General features: G+C 32.7%; 1 protein-coding gene across 1 annotated transcript in view; it reads right to left on the reverse strand.

Annotated features, from left to right (window-relative positions):
* Window positions 1–22,652, reverse strand: part of LOC129754620 (Kv channel-interacting protein 1) — a 127,060-nt gene that overhangs the window by 17,906 nt on the left and 86,502 nt on the right. The window lies entirely within an intron of this gene.

The following is a 22,652-nucleotide window of genomic DNA, read 5'->3' on the forward strand; positions in this document are numbered from 1 at the left end:
GGGAAAACCGGGAAAAACCGGGAATTGAAAATAGCACCGGGAAAACCGGGAAATAACCGGGAATTTGACATCAAAACCGGGAAAAACCGTATGCAGTGCAAATCACATTGTCCATATAAATTCTTCGTATTGAAAGGTTGGAGTTAATCAAGAGTAATTTTCTATCAAAAAATTGATAAAGATGTTAATTGTAGTTCTTTGATGAAATACGAAATGGGAAAAGTTTATGCCTGTTTCCATTCTTCAATGATCGCTTTTCCAACGAAGGTTAGAAATTAAAGCCAGAATTGTTCGCAATTCTTATTTCAGAATCCAAATTGGGGATTCAGAATTGATATAGAAAAATTTGATTAAAAATTCAGACTCAGTATGATATTTCAAATTTAGATTCTTAACACAGATTTCATTCATAACTCAGAATGAAGAATGTCGAATAAAGTTCTGTGGATAAGACTTCAATCATTCATTCAGTCAGAAGGTGGACCTTAAATTCAGGTGAATTTTTAAAAAGGTTCTAGTATAAGTTTGAAGTTTCAAGCTTTGAAATCGGATTCAAAATGAAATTTCAAAAAGTTAAAATATAACTAAACTTGAGATTCAAAATTTAGACTCATTATCTGGATTTAACATACTCATTTTAGAACAAAAATAAAACCAAAACCATGAAACTAATAATCTAAATCCATAATTTAGTAACCAGTACACAGTACTATGATTACAGATTTCATTTTAAGACATTATTATGGGCTTTTCGTTCTTTTCAGAGTTATGGTATGGAGGAAATGATGACAATAAATCTCTTTTTTTGCGTCCAATTCTTACATATCTAACATGATTTTTCGAAGAATTCATAAGATTTTTCAATAATATACTTTAAACTTTATTGATTCTCCCCGCAGTTTAAACATGACAAAATATTTGCATTTCAAATATTCTTTAATATTTTTCACGAAAAAAAATTAACCTTAAATGTCTCGGGAAATATATTTTAGTCACAATAGTTTGAAATATTTTTGAAACCTTTGAAAACCAAAGTTGTTTTATTGACAAGTGGAAGTTTCGGTTCTAAATAAATAGTTGAAGGATCTTTGAAATAGCCCAGAGAATTTGAGATCCGGAACGTAAACTTAGATGTACCACATGATATCATAATGTGGTTTTAAAATGATACAATGCGGTGCTTCAAGATTCCAAAATGAAGTTATCAAAGTTGGAAAAAGTTGTTGTCAAAGACTAAGATGAAGGTGACATTTTTCAGAAATTATGTTCTTACTCATTTACATTAAATGTTGAAATACTTTATTATCGTTGCGAAATCCAACAAGTTTCGCCGCTTTTTTTGCAGTAGTTAATAACTTTCGAATTACAAAATTGATTCACGGAAAATTTTCAGTTTTCACACACTTTCACATACAAATATCATAAAATGTCTATTCGTTCGGTCAATAAATCTTGTAACAGGAAAACCGGGAAAAAACCGGGAATTTGAAAATGGAAACTCGCTGGCCACCCTGTTTTTAATATAGGCTTCTAGGTCCACGAATTTGCTAAAGTTCAGATTTCCTTATTTTGAAAATCATGTTTTATAAGTTTGAATACATTTTTTGGCTTTCTTACAGAAAGGAATAGCGAACGGTCAGTTGGGGATATCTTCAATTAAGGGTCCAAGACCCCAAGACCCCAATTTTATTAAATTTTCAGATCTTAAGAAATAACAGCGATTATACAAAAACTACTTTTTGTCAAAAAAATAAATAAATAAACAAATAAATATATTTTTGAGATTATTCCGCATACTTTTTTCGATATCTCACATATGCATTGAAATGCCGAAATAAATATACCATGGGCTAATTTCTTCAAATCTCTAGAATATTTTTTGTCAGTACATCTCTCTAAAATATCCCCGCATTTTCGAGATATTTTGATTTTGGGAAGTGTTGTTTTAAAACAACACTATACATTAAAGGACTAAGAGACTTTCAGCCTTTGGCTGGTTCGTCTATTGTCACTTACGCAGCCACCCGTTTAGCAACTTTTAGAATTTAACTTATTTCACGAGGAATTCACGGAACATACGGTGCACACTTTTAAACTTTATCTCATCCGTCACATTTAGGCACATTTTGATATTTACATATTTATAAAACGTTGAAAAATTTAAGATTTAAAAAAAAATCACGGGCGGAGAGATAAACGCGTGCGATTGCCCAATACCGCCAGTAGTTTTTATTTCTGCTAAAAAGTTATAGAAGTTTTCTATTTGTTTTATATTCTCAATACTGTATAATAATAGATTTTTAAGGAATGTTCAAAGAAGTTTTATCTAAATAAAATTTAAGATATATTTCAAAACAAAAATCGAATCGTTTTGCTGATTTTAAAAAAAATGTTAATTGAAATAAAGCCTTTGTTTTCAACTTACTTCAGTAATGTCAACAATATTTGTCGTTCAAATTTTATAAAAAAAACTGTACAACATCAAAATATTATTTTTTGAATGAATAAATCAAAAGTCAGTTTTTTTTATGTAGAATATATGATGACTGCACGAATGATTGATTTCCCTCAAAACTGATTTATATTTTAACTTATAAACTACGTATACGAGATGTGATAGACAAAATCGGACGAAAGATTTGATTTCAGGACGCCAGAATCTACCATCCATTTTTGAAACACAGGTACCAAAATGCAGCCTCTTTAATTATCAAGACGTTTTGACTTCGACTTGGTAAGACATTTTTATTGAAAAAGTTCTTCCAAAAAATTTAAAAACTTTTATTTTTTATATTCAAATTATATTTTAATTTATGAAGATTATAAACATCATCAGTCAGGTTTATTCTTTTAATTTATCGACCTATCGGTGAAAGTAATGTTCTTTTAATGAGAGCATTTCAGAATTATGAAAATTATAGGCGGATGAAAAGTTAGAAGAAATGAATGGACATTGAAAATGAGCGAATCGAAATTGATTAGAAACAATTTTATCACATGTCATCAATTTCTTCCTCATGCAACTAATTTTCATTTGAATAATCTTGAAATGTTTGACCAATAAGGCCGATAAGTTTGTTATTGTTTTTCAACTCTGAATGTTTGTGTTCTGGAATAAAACACTTCTAAGAAAAAAAGAAACTTAGTTTTATGCTTTTGTCCATTCCAGGATCGAATATTTCATTTAACGGTGACATAATATTCTTGCAATTTTAAACTTTTCTGCCCTTGAAAATTTATAATTGTTTCAAGAAAGAATTTTATATAATTTTTTGAATCGATCATTTTTTCTAAATTAATTAATGAAAATATCGAAACATGATTCGAAGTAGCAAACTCAATTTTAATGCGCAGTATAAACTTAATTCGTCTTTACTTTGTGCAACAAATCTTTAAATTCCTTAATATTATTCTTATCAGTTTCGTATTTGATCATTCAAGAAATCACCCATTTCCCAAATATTGTCAGTGATGATGAATTGAATCTGTTGTATTCTCAATATATAAAGTTAAATATTATTGTGAACTTTTTTCGCCCTTTTTTTGATAACTAGAAGAATATGAATCTAAAAAAGGGTTTTATCTCTGACTTTGATCACTGAAAATAAAATTGAATAAATTTTTTATCAAATTAAATCCAACCGTCATCTATGTGTTTTGAATAAAATCTTTAAGTTTAAAATGGAAATTTTTTCCTTGTCTAAAATTCACATTTCTAATCATGAATCAATATAATTCCAAATTTAAGATATTTCAAAGGAATTTTTAAATCAACCTTGAATTCAAAATGAAGAATAGAAATGTAAATTAATATTATTAATATTTATTAATTATTACCATTTGGCTCAACAATTTTAAACCATGGATAACTTTTGACCTGCTTATGTTTATGATACATACACAGCCAGATCTTGTCAGCATCCCGGTGAGTAGCAAAAGTACATTTACTACCCATCTTAACTCGGCCGGGCCCACTGTGCAGTATTGGACGCAGAGACAACTGTAACATAGGAAAGAAGAAACGTGGACAACAGTACCATACGTTTCCATGGTTGTAAAATATTTTAAATATTTACATTGGAAGCACATTTTTTGAATTTTCTATGCTCCTTGATAGTGGCTCTTGAGACTTCGTCTTTCTGTGGTCTTGAGACTTCGTCCTTCTGTGGATGAAAATGAGTTTTTTCTGCACAGAAATCCAAAACGGTGCGGTGTAAATTGAAACAATTGACAAATAGTAATAGTATCATACCTGTATTCAACGTTTAATAAAACCACATGTTTCGGATTTCTGTGCTCCATAATCTCTTGTCATTGTCCTTGGATATAGCGCCTATACTCGCTCTTAATAAATATTGGAAGAACAGAGAAAAAAATTAGTACCATCAGCTACTTGATTAAAATCATAATAGTAATTTCAACACATCATTATAAATTAAACCCGAAAATGATTCCAAAATTGTACTTCTTGAGATAAAAAAGTAGGTTGCAATAGAAAAAAAAACTCCACTGTGCTCCCCGCAAAATGCGGGGGATCAGCTATTGTCTCTTTATAAATCAATTAAAAGCATTTAGGAATTTTCCAATTTGAAGAATTCTCAAGAAAAAACTCCAGGATTGGAAGATCTGTTCAGAACAAATGAATAAAAAGGAGCATGGATCGAACTCACCAATTGTTGAAGTATGAAAGGTGTTTCCTTTTGCAGCGGATCATTCAACGATGTCAACTGCTTGAGGTGGATGAAATCAACGGAGAATCGGGTCGGGTACATCCAATGAAACATGCAATTATTGATCACTATGCTTTATCCACTAATTCCAAGAAAAAATCACAATTTCACAATGAAAAACAACCTTAACTTCAAAAATTTAATTTTCACCGCGAACGGAGCAAAAAAAAAAAAACACGTGCGATACCAACAAGGCATGGCCTACTCTTCCATGGGTAATTTTTTACCTATTCTGAATACAATTTTATAATTAGGGTAAAGGCGCCTAGAACAACGGATCCTGTTTTCATTGATTCAATAGAATTCCCTTTCATCTAGGTTCAATTACTGATTTTGAACTCATTCTCAAAGATGATGGGAACTATTGGAGAAACATAAAATATCAAAAATATAAAGATGAAACTTGAACCCGTAATTTCCACTTAGTACAACGGCGCGTTAGCCAATTACACCACGGTGGACGTGACGAAATAGGCTCCAGCATGCGTACATGTCGAGCTCAACTCGAGTGAAAATTGATAATTTTCATACGCAAAAGCTTAAATTTTATATAAAATTATGTTTTATTTCAGGATTCTATAGAATAAAACAAAAGTTAGGGTTGTTGTATTATGAAATCAGTTCATCCATTAGAAAAACTTTATCAAATCTGTCTATGAGATCTTCAATTCTCTCTTAAGATGTTGATTATATTTTATATTCAAAATTTTAATGATAAAAATTATAAATTTATTTTATTTAACATGTTTTTGCGATAAAGGCATTTCACAAATATGATGGGGCATACAAAAACACTTTCGTATTCCAGATTCTAATCATTATTGAATTATTTAGTTAAAAGCTTAAATTAGTTTTACTTTTTAAGTTCATTTGAATGAGAAATAAACTACCCAAGTTTTGGTTTCTGGTTTCATTCGTATAATTTTTCATCAAAATATAACATCAAAAGATTTCAAAACCTTGTATGAATTTCTGAATAGTTTGTAAATTCATAAAATTCTTTCATGCCTGTCGTTCAAAGCCTATCACCCTCAAAATGCATTGATTAGATATGTCGTCTTGTCAACCATTTCGTCAAACGGCTGTAGGCGCATTTATGACCCATATTCTAGCATTCGTCAAAAAACAATAATATGGTAAATCGATTTTTCTTCTTTCTAAAGTAAATTGATTGACCTCTAGAATGATAACAGTTCAGAAAATTCCGGAGAAGGGATTTCATGTCATGGTGGAATGTGTCTTGGGAGTGCTTACACAGTAAACGAAAATTACCGAGTTCGGTAATTTTTGTACCGAAATCCTAACATGTGTAAATCGTTAAACTGTTCGGTAATTTTTTCGGTAAAAAACAAACGAACATCGGTAAATGAAGAATCGATTTACCGATGTTCGTTTATTTTTTACCGAAAAAATTACCGAACAGTTAAACGATTTACACATGTTAGGATTTCGGTAAAAAAATTACCGAACTCGGTAATTTTCGTTTACTGTGTACACTAGGAGTCTCCCTCAACTAATATTAGAGTGAAATTATTGAGACATTCGTTTACGGGGACCCCCGAAACTATAATATTTCAAGTATTTCATATTTTTAATTTTTTTTGTCCCTCCCCTCTTTAATCCGGCCTTGCGGGTGCCTTAAAATATTCTCAACAGAGCTCATAACCATTAAAAATTTTGGGCATTCAATGGACGACGAGAAACTTTCCAACAAACATCGATATTCCTAAACGTTCTACCTGCATTTGTCTTTTTCTGCTTTTTTCCAATCTCAAACTAGACCGATCAACTCACTAAAGTCCGATAACATTTAGTGCATGCATAATTCCTGCAGTTCCACTTTATTTTCGCCTGCTGTCAATGACGGCGACAGCCAACGATCTAGGTATGAACTTTTGAACAAGTCCACTCTTACGTTGTCGCTTTAATCCCAATGTTCCTGGCTGATGGCGCTTCGAAGGCACGAAAAGCGGAAATCACGAAACTGTACAACAGTTGGTATGTACCTTTATATAGGTATGTACTGTATGCTCAGATGAACACTGCAAATGCATTTTTGCTCTACCAACTTGAGCACAAACTTCCGGTTTTGCCATCCACTTGGTAAATACCTACATATACATATTGGCGGCACCATGAGGTCTCGATAGCTGTATAAGTAGAATGTTAAATGCAATGCCCCATAGAGGGTTTCCAATTTAGAGAATGAAACTGTAATCGTTTTAAAACAAATTCTAACTTTTCCCCTATATGTACTGAAAGAGATTCAGTGAGCCATCAAATTCTTGAGCACGCTGTGAATTGGTTTTTTTTCCGAAGACCATTTAGTTGAATTGTGTCATAAAAGAAAACACGTGCGTTTGGGTGCATCCGTCGATATTTCTGACTAAATCCTATATGATATTGGGGTATAGTTGAGATGTCAGGCTCGTTGAGTGAAGGGCCTTCGGGGACCATCGAAAAACTAACTTTGGCATTCGATTTGCTTAGCACCGTCGTATAAGTTTCCGTTTTACGATGGTCATAACAACAAATATCAATTTATACCCACCGGAGGCGAATTTGTTTTTCGCCTGTTTCGCCAGATTTGCTGAGCTTGTTCTTCTGCTGTGGAGAATATTTCGGGGTAAGTTGCCAGTCAACTGGGAAACGTCCTCGTTGTTCGTCCGATATGCTTCACATCTCAAATTTGGGAATTAGACAGGTTCAGGTATTACCGGTTTATGGCTTTACGTGTTTACTGCTTTTATCCTTAGTGTTTTAAGCAGACTTCTTAGGACTCGTACTTAATGCGTACATAAATAGACAACTAACAAATTTTATTAGTAATACCTGCTAGGGAAACAAATTTTCAAATTTCAGTCGGAACACCCAAAAATATTTTGAAATTTTTCTTCCCTTGTAAACAATTTCGAAAATAAGAACTGGAGATACGCTCACTGTTAAAAAGTGAACCCTTCCCCTGATTCTAGTACCTAGAAAAAAAAACTGATATATCTGTGGTTTTCATTTGTGTTTTTTTTATTTCTTTCGCCTTTTTTCTGGCCAATGAGTTGTAGCAGTGATAAATTTCCCTTCCTCACTTCAAAGTTTGTCTCCCTGATGATTCATATGCATAAGGGTGGCAATGGATGTATGGGAAAATTTCATGACCGAATTTTGAAAACTAACCATATACATTTTGTAGATTTATCAAAAAAAAAAAAACTGTCCTGTGCAAAATTTCATCACAGTCGGATTTGATTTAAAGATGCCTCAAAGCGCACATTTTGATTTTTTTTTCGAAGTTTTTACCACAAAAATCGCCAAAGGGAGAACCAAAAGATCGAAAAAATCGAAATTTCAATTTTGATGCCAAATGACTTAGAAATGCACAAAATGTTGAAATCTGGTGTTATCTCGAAGAAATGTCAAAAATCGTCTTCATAATTTCAAAAATTCCGTAAGGGGGTACCATGAACAGATTTTTTTTCGATTTAAAACACCAAATTTGGATGTTTTATGCATTTTTAAGTCTTTTGGCATCGACATTAAAACTTCGATTTTTCCGGTTTCCCTCCTTTGGTAAAAAAAATCGAAACTTTAACCGCATTTAGGTACCCCTGAATCAAGTTCGATTGAGCTGAAATTTTGCACAGGTCAGTTTTTTGGGCCAATCTATAAAATGTATATGGTCAATTGGCGAGATTTGACTTGACCCATTTGGCTGCCACCCTTATATATGTACATAGATTAGGGTGGTAGCCAAAATGGCCAGTTCGAATTAAAAAAAAACAACCGGCCATATTTTGTTGATTTCCTTTAAAACTAACCTGTGCAAATTGCAGGACTTGATCAAGAAGAAATGCTCAAAGTTCAGATTATTTAAGCCTCAAAAATCACCAAAATAAGGAACTTGCGAATATCAAAAATTTGATAATGAAGCAAAACTCACACCGAGCTATAAACGAAACAAATAAATAACAAAAGTTCAAAAATGTCCAAATCCTTAAACCGACAAGAATTTTTTTTTGTAATTTTTGTAATTTTTGTGATTTTTGTGATTTTTCTAATTTTTGTAATTTTTGTTATTTTTGTAATTTTTGTAATTTTAATATTTTTTTTAAATTTTTGTAATTTTTGTAATTTTTATAATTTTTGTAATTTTTGTAATTTTTGTAATTTTTGTAATTTTTGTAATTTTTGTAATCTTTGTAATTTTTGTAATATTTGTAATTTTTGTAATTTTTGTAATTTTTGTAATTTTTGTAATTTTTGTAATTTTTGTAATTTTTGTAATTTTTGTAATTTTTGTAATTTTTGTAATTTTTGTAATTTTTGTAATTTTTGTAATTTTTGTAATTTTTGTAATTTTTGTAATTTTTGTAATTTTTGTAATTTTTGTAATTTTTGTAATATTTGTAATATTTGTAATTTTTGTAATTTTTGTAATTTTTGTGATTATTGTAATTTTTTGTAATTTTTGTAATTTTTGTAATTTTTGTAATTTTTGTAATTTTTGTAATTTTTGTAATTTTTGTGATTTTTGTAATATTTGTAATTTTTGTGATTTTTGTAATTTATTGTAATTTTTGTAATTTTTGTTATTTTTGTAATTTTTGTAATTTTTGTAATTTTTGTAATTTTTGTCATTTTTGTAATTTTTATTTTTTGTAGTTTTTGTAATTTTTGTAATTTTTGTAATTTTTGTAATTTTTGTAATTTTTGTAATTTTTGTAATTTTTGTAATTTTTGTAATTTTTGTAATTTTTGTAATTTTTGTAACTTTTGTATTTTTTGTAATTTTTGTAATTTTTGTAATTTTTGTAATTTTTGTAATTTTTGTTATTTTTATTATTTTTATAATTTTTGTAATTTTTGTAATTTTTGTTATTTTTGTAATTTTTGAAATTTTTGTAATTTTTGTAATTTTTGTAATTTTTGTAATTTTTGTAATTTTTGTAATTTTTGTCATTTTTGTAATTTTTGTAATTTTTGTCATTTTTGTAATTTTTGTAATTTTTGTAATTTTTGTAATTTTTGTATTTTTTGTATTTTTTGTAATTTTTGTGATTTTTGTCATTTTTGTAATTTTTGTAATTTTTGTAATTTTTGTATTTTTTGTATTTTTTGTAATTTTTGTGATTTTTGTAATTTTTGTAATTTTTTTGTTATTTTTGACATTTTCGTCATTTCGTCTTTTCGTCATTTTTGTCATTTTTGTCATTTTTGTCATTTTTGTCATTTTTGTCATTTTTATCATTTTTATTTTTTTTATCATTTCTGTCATTTTTGTCTTTTTTGTCATTTTTGTCATTTTTGTCATTTTTGTCATTTTTGTCATTTTTGTCATTTTTGTCATTTTTGTCATTTTTGTCATTTTTGTCATTTTTGTCATTTTTGTCATTTTTGTCATTTTTGTCATTTTTGTCATTTTTGTCATTTTTGTCATTCTTGTCATTTTTGTCATTTTTGTCATTTTTGTCATTTTTTGTCATTTTTTGTCATTTTTGTCATTTTTGTCATTTTTGTCATTTTTGTCATTTTTGTCATTTTTGTCATTTTTGTCAATTTTGTCATTTTTGTCATTTTTGTCATTTTTGTCTTTTTTGTCATTTTTGTCATTTTTGTCATTTTTGTCATTTTTGTTATTTTTGTCATTTTTGTCATTTTTGTCATTTTTGTCATTTTTGTCATTTTTGTCATTTTTGTCATTTTTGTCATTTTTGTCATTTTTGTCATTTTTGTCATTTTTGTCATTTTTGTCATTTTTGTCATTTTTGTCATTTTTGTCATTTTTGTCATTTTTGTCATTTTTGTCATTTTTGTCATTTTTGTCATTTTTGTCATTTTTGTCATTTTTGTCATTTTTGTCATTTTTGTCATTTTTGTCATTTTTGTCATTTTTGTCATTTTTGTCATTTTTGTCATTTTTGTCATTTTTGTCATTTTTGTCATTTTTGTCATTTTTGTCATTTTTGTCATTTTTGTCAATTTGAAATTGGTTGAATTTCTTGTTATTGTTTGCATTTTTTAGCTGTCACCCTAATATACATACACTTTACAGTTTTTTTTCAATAAAATCTCACCCGTGTCATGATAGTCTGAGAGTATTGAATCAACTCATATGACAAAAAACCATTGCTATGAGCATTTACATATTCGTTAGTGCTAAAATAATTGAAATGCAGAAATCTGACGTTTTCGTTGAAGATAAAAAGGAAAATTCAGTGAAGATTGAAGGATAAAAGATTTTGTTCTATCTTCTTTATTTTATGATTCGTTTGGTAACATGAGCCAGAGTTACTACTTTGATACACTTTTCTATTTTTTTTAAATATATTTCCACAAAAAGGTAGTGCTAGTTCAACATTCTTACATCACAGACAATTTAATACACAAACTTATGATTAATATTTTGCTACCTTTAAAGGAGCAGAACAAACTTTCAAATGTTTGTTCCCCATTTGCCAAAGTTTTTCCAGTTTTCAAACAATAACCCATTCATGCGGTGCAGCATCTGTAATTATGTGCCTTGCGTTTAATTTCATTATCCGATTTCTCCCGGGTCAATCCAATATGGGTGTAATTGGGCGAGCAAAAGGGGGCAAATTGAAAACTTACATAATGAACATAATAAACGATTTTCAATTTCCACTCGGGTTCATCGGATGTGCAAAAGAGTGCAGAAATAAATGTAGGGCTGGATAAGCTGGTTAAACCAGTGTATAGCGAGTACCTATTCTAAAATATTGTGTGTTTCGTACCATATATTTAATTGAAAATTTATTCAACTCAATTTATAATAATCCGCGTTTGATGTTTCGAATTGATCATAGTTTAATAAATGTTAGATTATTGTCTTAAAGAAGATTGATGGTCTAATGAGCCAGGTTTCAAAAGGATACAAGTTAAATTATTGAGACGGGAATTTTCGTTTTTAAAAAACTAAACTATGAACTACACGGCTTCGCGGTCTGAACAGTAATGATTTATTGTCTCTATAGTAAACCTTTGGTTCCCTCGCGTTTTCCCTAATTCGCACCGAGCGACAATTCGCGTGGCTGGTGTCGTCTTCGCTGCTGTCTCGTGGGAACGGGAACCTCTTTACTTGAACTTGGAGTTCAATATCGCTGACCATGCTGTCTGGGTGCCAGCGTGTGTACCCGGTGCGTGTGTTGCGATTGATTCCTGTTCCAGTGCTGTTACTTCCTTAACTCGTCCCCCCTTAAGTTTTGCTCGTCCCGAGCAATCCATGGGTTTCGAATTTTTCCACTTGTAAATGCCAAGGCCCAACAATGCGAGTATGAGAAGGATGACGGTGCTGAACGTTCCCAAGCTAAGCCGGTATTTGAAGTCCACTGTTTCTAAGTGTCGTCTGTTTATCAGGTTAAGTTCGTGTAACTCTGATAAATTTACGTGCCGTTCTATATGCAATGTTTTTATGTTAGTTAGTTGCATTGGTAGAACTGATGCGTGGTTAAATTTGAGCTCGTAGTTTTCGAAAAGCTCGTTTTTTATGTAAATCGAACAATTGTGGAATGTAATGAAGTGAATTCCGGTCAATGTTCTTGCTGGTATTCCACAGGTGCTATTGATGGCTACTTTTTGATTGATGGTAATAACCAATAATGTTCCTGGGGCGATTATTCTGGTTTCTGTTGATGTTGGCGATTCCGAAGAAGGACATTGTCCTTGTCGTCCCTTTAGAAGTGGAGCTTCGCAATGGCTATTGCTGATGTCAACTAATTGTCTCCTCTCGCAGATTGTGACTCTGTTGCTTTCTCGGCATTCTGATTTTATGGCAAGAATTTCATCTTGATTGGTGAAAACTTTGTTGTACATGACCTTTACAGAGTGGTTGAAGATGGGTAGAGGCTCGATGACGAATTTCTGATAGGTCGTGGGTTGGAACTTCGGAATGTTGACGCAAATGATGACTGATGATTCCGTGTAGATGGTGGTGGTCGTCAGGAGTTGTTGATGTCGCTCAGGTGCTGGATATCTATTCCTTGATCTTTGACCTCGTTTATAATAACTTCTATTTCATTGGGTGTGAGAATGAGTTTACTAATAATGTTAACTTTTGAAAGCAATATAGCGTACTCTATTGATTTTAAATTTTCTAGAAAGGTGTCTAACTGAAATATTATCGATATTTTCTGGTTTTCAGATATTAGGTAATTGTCATTTTCTAAAACTTTATTTATAGTATTTTGGTGATTTCTAATTTCTGTATTTATTAAGTTTAATCTGTTTTCGAATTTAGAGTTTATTTTGATTTGCTGGTTATTTTGTTTTACAAGTACGTTTCCTTTATTTCTTATTTGATTTAGATTAGAGTTTATTATCTTAAGATCTTCGGCGTCTAAGTTTCCTGTAATGTATTTAATTGAGCTACCTAAAATATCAATGGATCTCTTATTCCTTTTTGCTTTTGGATTAAGGGTGCCGAAAAGAAACTTTATTTCTCTGAATTTCATGTCTATGATTTGTGATAATTCGCTTGATGTGTTTTTCGTTTGACTGATAATATTTTCCATAATTGAAATTGAGATTTCAAATTGTTTAAAATCTATTATGTGTAGCAACCTATCATAACCAGCAATTATCTTCCCTTCCCCCCTATTGAGAATCAACGCTCCTGCGTTGTTTGTGATATCGTTTATCTGAATTGACTGTTGGTGGGAAATGGATAACGATGTTAGGATGAGGAATATTAGGGGTGTCCTGAGTTTCCCTTGTGTCGACATCTTTCTGAAAAATAAAAACTGTTAGATATTTTTTACATTATCTTTATGAATTTCTCGTCCACTCTGGTCAAGTAGTGTTCTGCCTTTGTCTCGTGCTACGTTGACCGGGGTGAACTTTTCATTTGTCTTTTTTCGAATATCTTGTACTTTTTTGAAAATTGTTTGGTTTTCTTCAACGTGGGGAGGTTCAATTCGATTTTTGTTGTGGAATTCTAAATTTTGATTTTGTGTTTTCTTGTTTGTGTCTTGAACTTCGTTGAAGAATCTGTCTTTGTATTGGGTTATTTGTTCTAATCCAAGAGGTCGATCATCTCCGTCTTTGAGTGCGAAAAATATCTCTCTTGGTTTAAGTTTAGTAGCGGAGTGTATCGTGTTGTTATAAAGAGTGCAAGATATTCTAAAAAGTTCTTTTTTACTCATGTTACGGTGATCTCGCCATTCTGCTTTTGTGCAGCGGTAGATCTCGGCCAGTGTTGAATGGAATCGTTCAACTGATCCGTTACTTGTGCTATGATTAGGGGGAATAAAGTGGACGTCGATATTGAAATCTTCCATTAATTGTCTGATTTCCATAGATTTCAATGCCGGCTCGTTATCGCAAACAACATGTTGAGGGATACTATATAGCGAAAATAACTTTAAGAGGCCTTTTCTGAGGTCAATTATTGTTCGGGATTGTATGGGGATGATTATACCGAATCTCGAAAATTTATCTAAGGCGGTTAAAAAGATGTTTGGATGAGATATAAAAACATCAATGTGGAGGATTTCCATTGGTTTTGATGCTTCTGGGGTCTTACCAAGTACAATTTTAAATGGTTTTCTGTCGTATTTGTTTTTATTGCAAATTCGACATAATTTTATAAATTTCTTAACTTTGTATTTTATTTTCGGGAAAAAATAACGTCTACTAATTTGTGCTTTGTTCTCCCAAATTCCTCGGTGGGCGGAGTTGTGTGTTTGTTCTATTAAAGTATTTTGTTCCTCCAATGTTTGAAGATCTATAAGCATTTTCTGTGAAATAAATATTTTAAATGATTTGCATCTTTGGAAGTAGTTTTTATAGACGGTTTGGATTAAACCAATTAGATTTTCTGGACAAAAGATACAGTTTTGTCGTTTTGGATCCATATATTCTTTGAATATTTTGAATATGGCTGGTACGCCATAATGAAATTTTGTAATGGTTCTTCTGAACATCCTGGGAAATATCGTTTCATAGTTATTTTGGTCTACCTCACCGATTTTTAAAATTATTTGATTACTGAATTCGTTCACCGCTTTTTCTGTGCAAGGAATGAATTCGGAATCATCCGTGTCTGCAGAGTGTGCAGTTGCGTCATCGGTTGATATGCTCTCGATTTCTTCTTGGTCAGAATTTTCGTTTATGTTCAAATCATTTTGAATTCTGGAAAGGCTATCTGCGACCACATTTTGTTTTCCTGGTCGATATTGGACATCGAAACTGTAATCGGCAAGATAAGTTTTCCAGTGGAATAGTCTATTATTACAATCTTTTAAATTTGAGATGTGTACAAGAGGTTTGTGATCTGTATACAGGGTAAATTTTTGACCGTAAAGATATGGTCTAAAGTATTTGCAGGCCCATACGATGGCTAAAAGTTCTTTTTCTATTGCGGAATATTTTTCCTCTGCTTTGTTCAGTGTTCGTGATGCGAAAGCTATAGGTTTGTCGCTGCCAATTTTACCTTGGGAAAGTACAGCTCCTAAAGCATGATTAGAGGCATCCGTAGTTAAAATGAATGGTTTTCCAAAATCAGGGTATTGTAGAATGCTACTACTAGTCAAGATTGCTTTCAACTTGTTGAAGGCTTCTATAAACTCTTGATCATGCGAAATTGCTTCGCCTTTCCGAAGTGCCTTTGTCAAGGGCTTGGAAATTTTCGCGAAGTCCCTAATGAATTTTCGATAATATCCAACGATACCTAGAAAGCTTTTTATTTGTTTCTCGGTTTTTGGTATCGGCCAATTTTTTATTGCTTCCATCTTATCAGGATTTGGTTTTACTCCATCTGCGGTTACAATGTGTCCTAGAAATGCAACTTCCTTTTTTAGAAACTCGCATTTATCCATCTGCACTTTGAGATTGTGTTTTTTCAGGGCTTTAAAAATTTTTGAAAGGTTTTCAATGTGTTCTTTTAAGCTAGTTGAGAACACAATGATGTCATCCATGTAGACTAAACAGATGACGCCTATGTATTCTCTGAGAACGTGGTCAAGACAGCGCTGAAAGGTACTGGGCGCGTTTTTTAGCCCAAATGGCATTCGTACGAATTCGTACTTTCCATTCTCTACGCTAAATGCTGTTTTGGGTACGTCTTCTTCGCAAACTTCTATTTGATGGAAACCTGAAGCTAGATCAAGTGTCGTGAAGTACATTGATCTGCCCAGTTTATCTAAGATGTCGGTGATGTTTGGTATCGGATACCGATCATCAACCGTTTTATCATTTAGTTTTCGATAATCTATTACTAAGCGCCATTTCTGTTGTCCAGAAGCGTCTAGTTTTTTCGGAACTATCCAGACAGGCGAAGTCCAAGGACTATTCGAATGTCTGATAATCCCTTGATCTAACATTTTGGAAATCTGTCGCTGCACTTCCTGTTTATGGCAGAAAGGGTAGCGATACGATTTAGTAAATATCGGTAGATTATCTGTAGTATTGATTTTATGTTTTATATTACTGGTGAAACTTAGATTTTCTCCTTCTAGATAAAATGTCTCTTGGTTATCCGCTATAAGATTGAGAAGCATTGATTTTTCTTCTGAGTTCATGTGGTCTAAACGGAGATTCTGAAGAAGATCTCTTTTGATAAGGCGGTCGTGGTTTGGAGGGTTACTTGTTTCAAAGTTATTGAGATTTACAGCGAGCGGTTCTGTAAAGCTCAACTTTTGTGGAATATCTCCATAATTCGAAATCACAAAAAATGCTCGATTTGCTTGTGCTGAATACAGTCCTGATCTTATGATCACATCTTGTGCAAGAGGGTAGTCTTCTTCTAGGAAGAAGTCGCCATTCTCTTGATTGACGGGCAAATTGAACGTTTCCGTTTCGTTTGCATTTAGATGAAGACTAACCATATCGGGGTATTTTTTATACATTTTAATTTCTTTTCCTCCTATTTGTAAAATGTTATCACTAGCCAGAATGTTAGCTTTAACATTTTGCAAAGTTTCATAGCCGATAAGGCCATCGAAGAATGGATGAAAATCAAAGACATAAAAAGTTTCCTTTTTTGTACCGGGGGTATTTTGGAAAGGGTTGAGTTCAACGAATTTGTCAATTTTGAAGGAACCGCTAATATTTCTTACACTAGTTGGTTTAGTTTGACGACACTTATCAATATTTACGTGTTTTGGGCTAATGTAATTTTTGTTAGCGCCCGTGTCAATTAGAAATTTTAGGATTCCTTTATTGGAGTAGAATTTGATGAAAGGTATAAAGTTTAGGTTGCCTCCTTTAGATGAGGAGCATCCTGAAAATTTAGGTAATCGCTTTCCTCAGTGGGATCGGCAATCTCTTCTGGATGATTATCCTTGAAGAAATGTTGTTGGTCTTCGTCACCAGTTTCATGTGAAGTTAGTTCCTCCACATGAAATCTCGGTGGTCCTTGGGATCGAAAGAAGTTATTTGGTCTGAATGGTTGTTGTTGATGTTGTTGTGGGATTTGGGGTCCGCGGAATAGATTAGGTCGGAATTGTTGTTGTTTAAAAGGTGGTCTGTAGGGCTGCTGCGGCCTGTTCATATAATTTACCCTTATGGAAGGGTCCACCTCCATACGTTCCACTTTCTGTGGTGGTCTTGGTGGCAACGGTGGAGCTGACCTAAAATTATTTGTTGCTCTTGCCGCGAACACAGGCATCATTGGCCTAAAAGGTAAAGGTTTTGAAGGGAATTTGGAGCTTCCAAAGTGCCCAAATTTTTCTTTACGTCTATTCTCTGCGTTTTCGAATTCTTGTGCAAACTGGTATGCTTCTATCAAAGTAGTGGGCCTACCAGTTCTAGTGTACGTTGATAAATGTTCCCCTAATCCATCAATAAAGGCATTTTTTATTTGTACTTCTATCACTCTCATGATAGAAGATTCATGACCCGTGTTAGCAGGGTCTAGTCGAATATTACCATTAATGTCCGAGAGTAACCCCTCGCACTGTTGGTAATATTCGTCTAAGGTTAAATTTCTTTGTTTTAAATACGCAATTTTGCTTGTTAGGGTCGACAAATCGCGCTTATCCCCAAAATAATTTATTAAAGTATTTTTTATATTTTCCCAGTCAAGTGGGGTGTGGTTTTTCAATAAAGCTTCGTTAGCTCTTTCGATAATTTTATTTCTGATTTGGCTAAGCCAAATCGAATAAATGGGGGAGTTTCTCGCTTCCGACAAAGATCTGAGTACCCGATCCACCGAATCTAACCAGGTTGACAACAGTTTTGGGTCTCCATTATAGGATGGCAAACATTTAATTGTATCAGGAATTTGACTTCCCTTTAAAATTAATTCTATTGTAGTGAGTTGCCGTGGGGCAGCTGCTATGGCGTTTCCACCGGCGACAGCTTGTGTGGCAGCTTGAGTTGCTGCTTGGGCGGCTGCCTGGGCAGCTTGCACTGCCTCGGCTGCACCTACAGCTTCCATGTGGAGCTGCTGGATTTGCTCTTCTTTAGTTTGGAGAAGGGCTTGCAATTCTGCCACTTGTCTATTTAGATCCATTTTTATCAATTAAATTCAAATAAAGTTTGATTTTGTTTAAAATTTGTTTATAATTTTTATGAAGAGATTAATCACCGCGTTTAATTATTTTCCTTTTAATCTTTTCTGTTCACTTTTTCACTTGTTAGTATCTATTATAGTGAAATTTGTTATAAGAGAAAGTAAGATAGTAAAATGAAAAGTTTTTGACTTACCCTTCGCGATATCCGTTCGCGTATATATTTTTTCCTCCTCTTTGATGCAACAAGTTGGTACACTAACACTCGCGGTTTCGTTCACGTAAGGTTTCACGGTTTTGCAAAGGTATCCGACACAATTCGCGCGATATGCGTTCGCGGAAGCTCTAACAGCGGAAGTATACACTTAACAAAATCCGCGCCGACTGCGCCAGTTAAATTATTGAGACGGGAATTTTCGTTTTTAAAAAACTAAACTATGAACTACACGGCTTCGCGGTCTGAACAGTAATGATTTATTGTCTCTATAGTAAACCTTTGGTTCCCTCGCGTTTTCCCTAATTCGCACCGAGCGACAATTCGCGTGGCTGGTGTCGTCTTCGCTGCTGTCTCGTGGGAACGGGAACCTCTTTACTTGAACTTGGAGTTCAATATCGCTGACCATGCTGTCTGGGTGCCAGCGTGTGTACCCGGTGCGTGTGTTGCGATTGATTCCTGTTCCAGTGCTGTTACTTCCTTAACTTACATATTTCCAGATTTTCATCTGTCTTGATCTTTCATTCCTCTTTTCAAAACACTTCTTTCAAAAACTTTATTCCAAAATATATAAGTTACATATTTGTGCTCAAATCTTTTCCTACATGAACATTGTGTCCTAAGTAACATTTGATTAAATTGATTCAGTGGTTTGAAGTGTCAATTACACCGCCCCTCGACTGTTTACCAATCAGTGTTTAACTTTTGTTTGACTACCAACACAATATTGCTGGAACGAAATTTTCCACCATTTATCCTTTTCCGGTATGTTTTACTCCATGTTCCGGTGAGGTCGCTGTTATTTTAATGGCCAGGATCAGTACTCTAAAGGACAGCACTGAATGTGAAATTGCAAATTAAATTGTGTTACTGAAGGGTTTTTTTTGCTCCACAGAAGCAAACTTATCCTAAATGAATGAGTTCGCGCGCAAAAAAAAAAAAAAAAAAAACATCATCAGTTTATGCGTTTACATGGCAAACGATGTCAATTAACAAATAAAAATCTCTTAGTTACCAGTGTGTTGAATTACAAGAGCCCTTATTGTTTGAATGGGTTATTAAATTATTAATGTAGTGGTACCAAATAAATGACCAGCTCATATTTTTTTTTATTATGAATAGAACTCCAACTTATTCATCTGGGTTATTTATGAGTTGTAATTAAATATTATTAAATTGACATAACAATCATCCGTGAGTCACTATCGTTTGATCTTGTATCTGCTGGAACTTCCCATGGTTGCCGAAATTTTAGAAAAAGTAATTAAAGATATTTTTGAAAATTTCACCTTTAATAAGAGTTTTTAGTTTTAAAATGTATAAACACAGAGGAATCCGCGATATTTTGAGTTTATTATTTTTGTGTTTGTTTTGGGATAACTTCACTGATGATAAGGTCTGTAATCGAAATGAATGCACCACTTACTTGTGAAGGGCTTTGGATTTTGATAAATAAAATTTTCTACAATGATAGACAAAAAAGAACACAAATGACAACCCTCGAAAAAGAAGACAAATAAATTTGGCGAGACACAGGTCCCATCTTTTTCACTCACTGTGAGCCGCCGTTATTCAAATCATGGGCACTTCAAATGACTTTTCCTATTTTCTAGAGCCTGCCCTTCAAAATAAACTAAAGTTTATATTTTTTATTGTAGTTTTGGCGGATTTGAAAGAATCTACTCTTTCGCACAAAAACAATATCTTTGACTTGTTAGATTAACTCACAAGACAGGTTGGCGAAATTTTTATCTTTGAATCTGTGTCAAAAATCACATTTTTTTTTTCGAATAATCACAGATTTTCCAAATTTTTTGGCAATACTTTTTCATTCTTTAACTGTAAGATAATAGAAGTTCAAACTAATTTTTCAACTCACACGATGATACACCGCAGTGAACCAGAGTTCGTGCTGGAGCTTCAAGCGTGTGTAAGAACCACCGTGAATTCAAAAGATTCAACATCCATATTTTTCAACTCAGCTAAGAGCCACTAGGTGTATGTTTTTTACATTTTTTCTACACACTCTTTCTACACAGAAAATAGTAAGTTCTCTTTCCTAACGACAAAAGTATTCAAAACCAAATCTGTTTCCACCACCTAATCATGTGCAAATTGTATGATTTTTCGGTTAAGCCTGAAAGGAAAATGGTAAAATACATTTTAATTTAAATCAAAGATGAATACAAATTTGAAAACTCGTTTATTGAGTAAATTTTTTTTCCAAAAAATTGTATCTCGATGGCATTAGAAAAAAAAAATCGTTGTTATTTGGTATCTCTAATAAGAATCGCAGAAGAGTTAATATGAAATTGTAAAATTTTGATATCGAATTGGTTTGAATCCCATATAAAATCTCATGCATTGAATATTAATTTTAATTAATTTTTAATTTTATTATTTATTTATTTATTGCGGACGTACTGAAGTCATGTCCAGGAAGAAGGAATGACTCACAGTTCAAGTGTTAGCATTTCGCAATAATCGAACTACGATGGATAGTAAAATTTTCAATATCTGAATTTTACCCGGGCATGAATGAAGTGTGAACTAGTGACATAATAAGAAGAATTTCAATAATGAAAACATGAAATATTAGAAAAAAAATCGTAAGAACGCAAAAATAATGTAAAAAATAAGTCCTCATAACGCTTCAGCGAATTCTTAGCGAACCACAAATGGAACAGAAACAAATTTATCCGATCGTAGCATGACAATCAGGAAACCATTCTTACCCCAATTTTATTATTTATGCTTAAAATTCAATTGTGACTGTTCTTCATTGAAATGGATTCCTCAATTCGATGTTCGGTCGAATTCGAATTAGGTTAACTAATTTATCACCAGATATGAAAAAATTCCAGCCACAGCACATTTTTGAATCAACAACTGCAGATTTTTGAACGATGAAATCCACTTTTTCAGCAGAGTTTGTGAGCTCCGTCAGAAATAACCATTTCAAAATTTACCACATTTTCGGAATAAAATAAATAACTTCACCTCCGGATGCCATGGACCGGACCATGGACCAATTGCGCAGATAAATTATTGATACTTACTGCACACAGCAAATTTTTGCACACTCTGAACCCAGCTTGAAACGCATCCACAAGCTCGTCCACAGACAGGTTTATGTACATTTACGTTTTATAAACATTCGAACAAATAATCACAAAAAATATCCTAAAAAAAATTTAAAAAAAAATTCACGGACCGAAAAAATACGTGCGATGCCATCAGGTCAACGCTTACTCACGGATCTATAAAAGCATAAAAAATAAATGCGAGAAAACCAGAGGAATGCAACCTTTTTCATGCCATGTGGAGAACATCTCTCAGATTTATGCTTTTTTGATCAGATTTAAGCTTTTCAGATGTTTTTAAGCTTTCATCTACAATGCTATCAAGGCAAAAAATCTTAAATCTGATAAAAAAAAGCTTAAAAACTAGATTCACTGACACTTAGCAATAATTTGATGGACACACGTTTATAGAGTAATCGTATTAGGTTGCATCCCTGTGGAGAAAACACCTTTTGAAATAAGTTGTTGTGTTTGGATTGTTTCCATTATAGATACTATAATTTCATATAGTCTTACATAAAGTTTTTAAAAATACAAGGTTCTCCGACTTTCACAGTAATTAGGCGAGCAATGAGTTTGTATACAAACATTAAAATATTTGCTAAGCTGTCCTGTGATTTGTTGATAAACTCCATGAGTTCCGCAGTTACAATACCAAAATGGCCGAATCGGGAATTTGAAACACGATAACACCTCCTATATATACACACCTTGATCTGGCAAAGATAATGACGGGAGCTAATCGAACTGTCATTCGCGGGAGCCAATCGATCAATCTCCAGCAGATAATAATAAGAAAAAAAACATTATGTAATTTTCTAAGGATTAAAAACCTTCATAGCATAATGAAATAGAGGTCTTTCAACACAATTAAAACGAAGCTGGAGTATATTTTCGTTCTAAAACGTGTTTTCCTTTGAAATTTCTGTCATTATCATATAAATTTTCGATACAATCGTTTATGGGACGTCACAAAAATATCACAATACCTTTGGCGTTCGTCACTACTTTATTTAAAAATTTCTTGAGTAAATATCCCTGGGAAGCCAGATAAGCTTTCCGAATCACAATACTTCAACCGTGATTTTCCTATTTTCGGAAAGATTGCTCGATTGGCTTTCGCGAATGACAGTTCGATAGGCTCCAATCATTCTCTTTGCCAGAC

This window comes from Uranotaenia lowii, chromosome 3 (assembly GCF_029784155.1).
Source record: "Uranotaenia lowii strain MFRU-FL chromosome 3, ASM2978415v1, whole genome shotgun sequence".
Classification (NCBI taxonomy): domain Eukaryota; kingdom Metazoa; phylum Arthropoda; class Insecta; order Diptera; family Culicidae; genus Uranotaenia; species Uranotaenia lowii.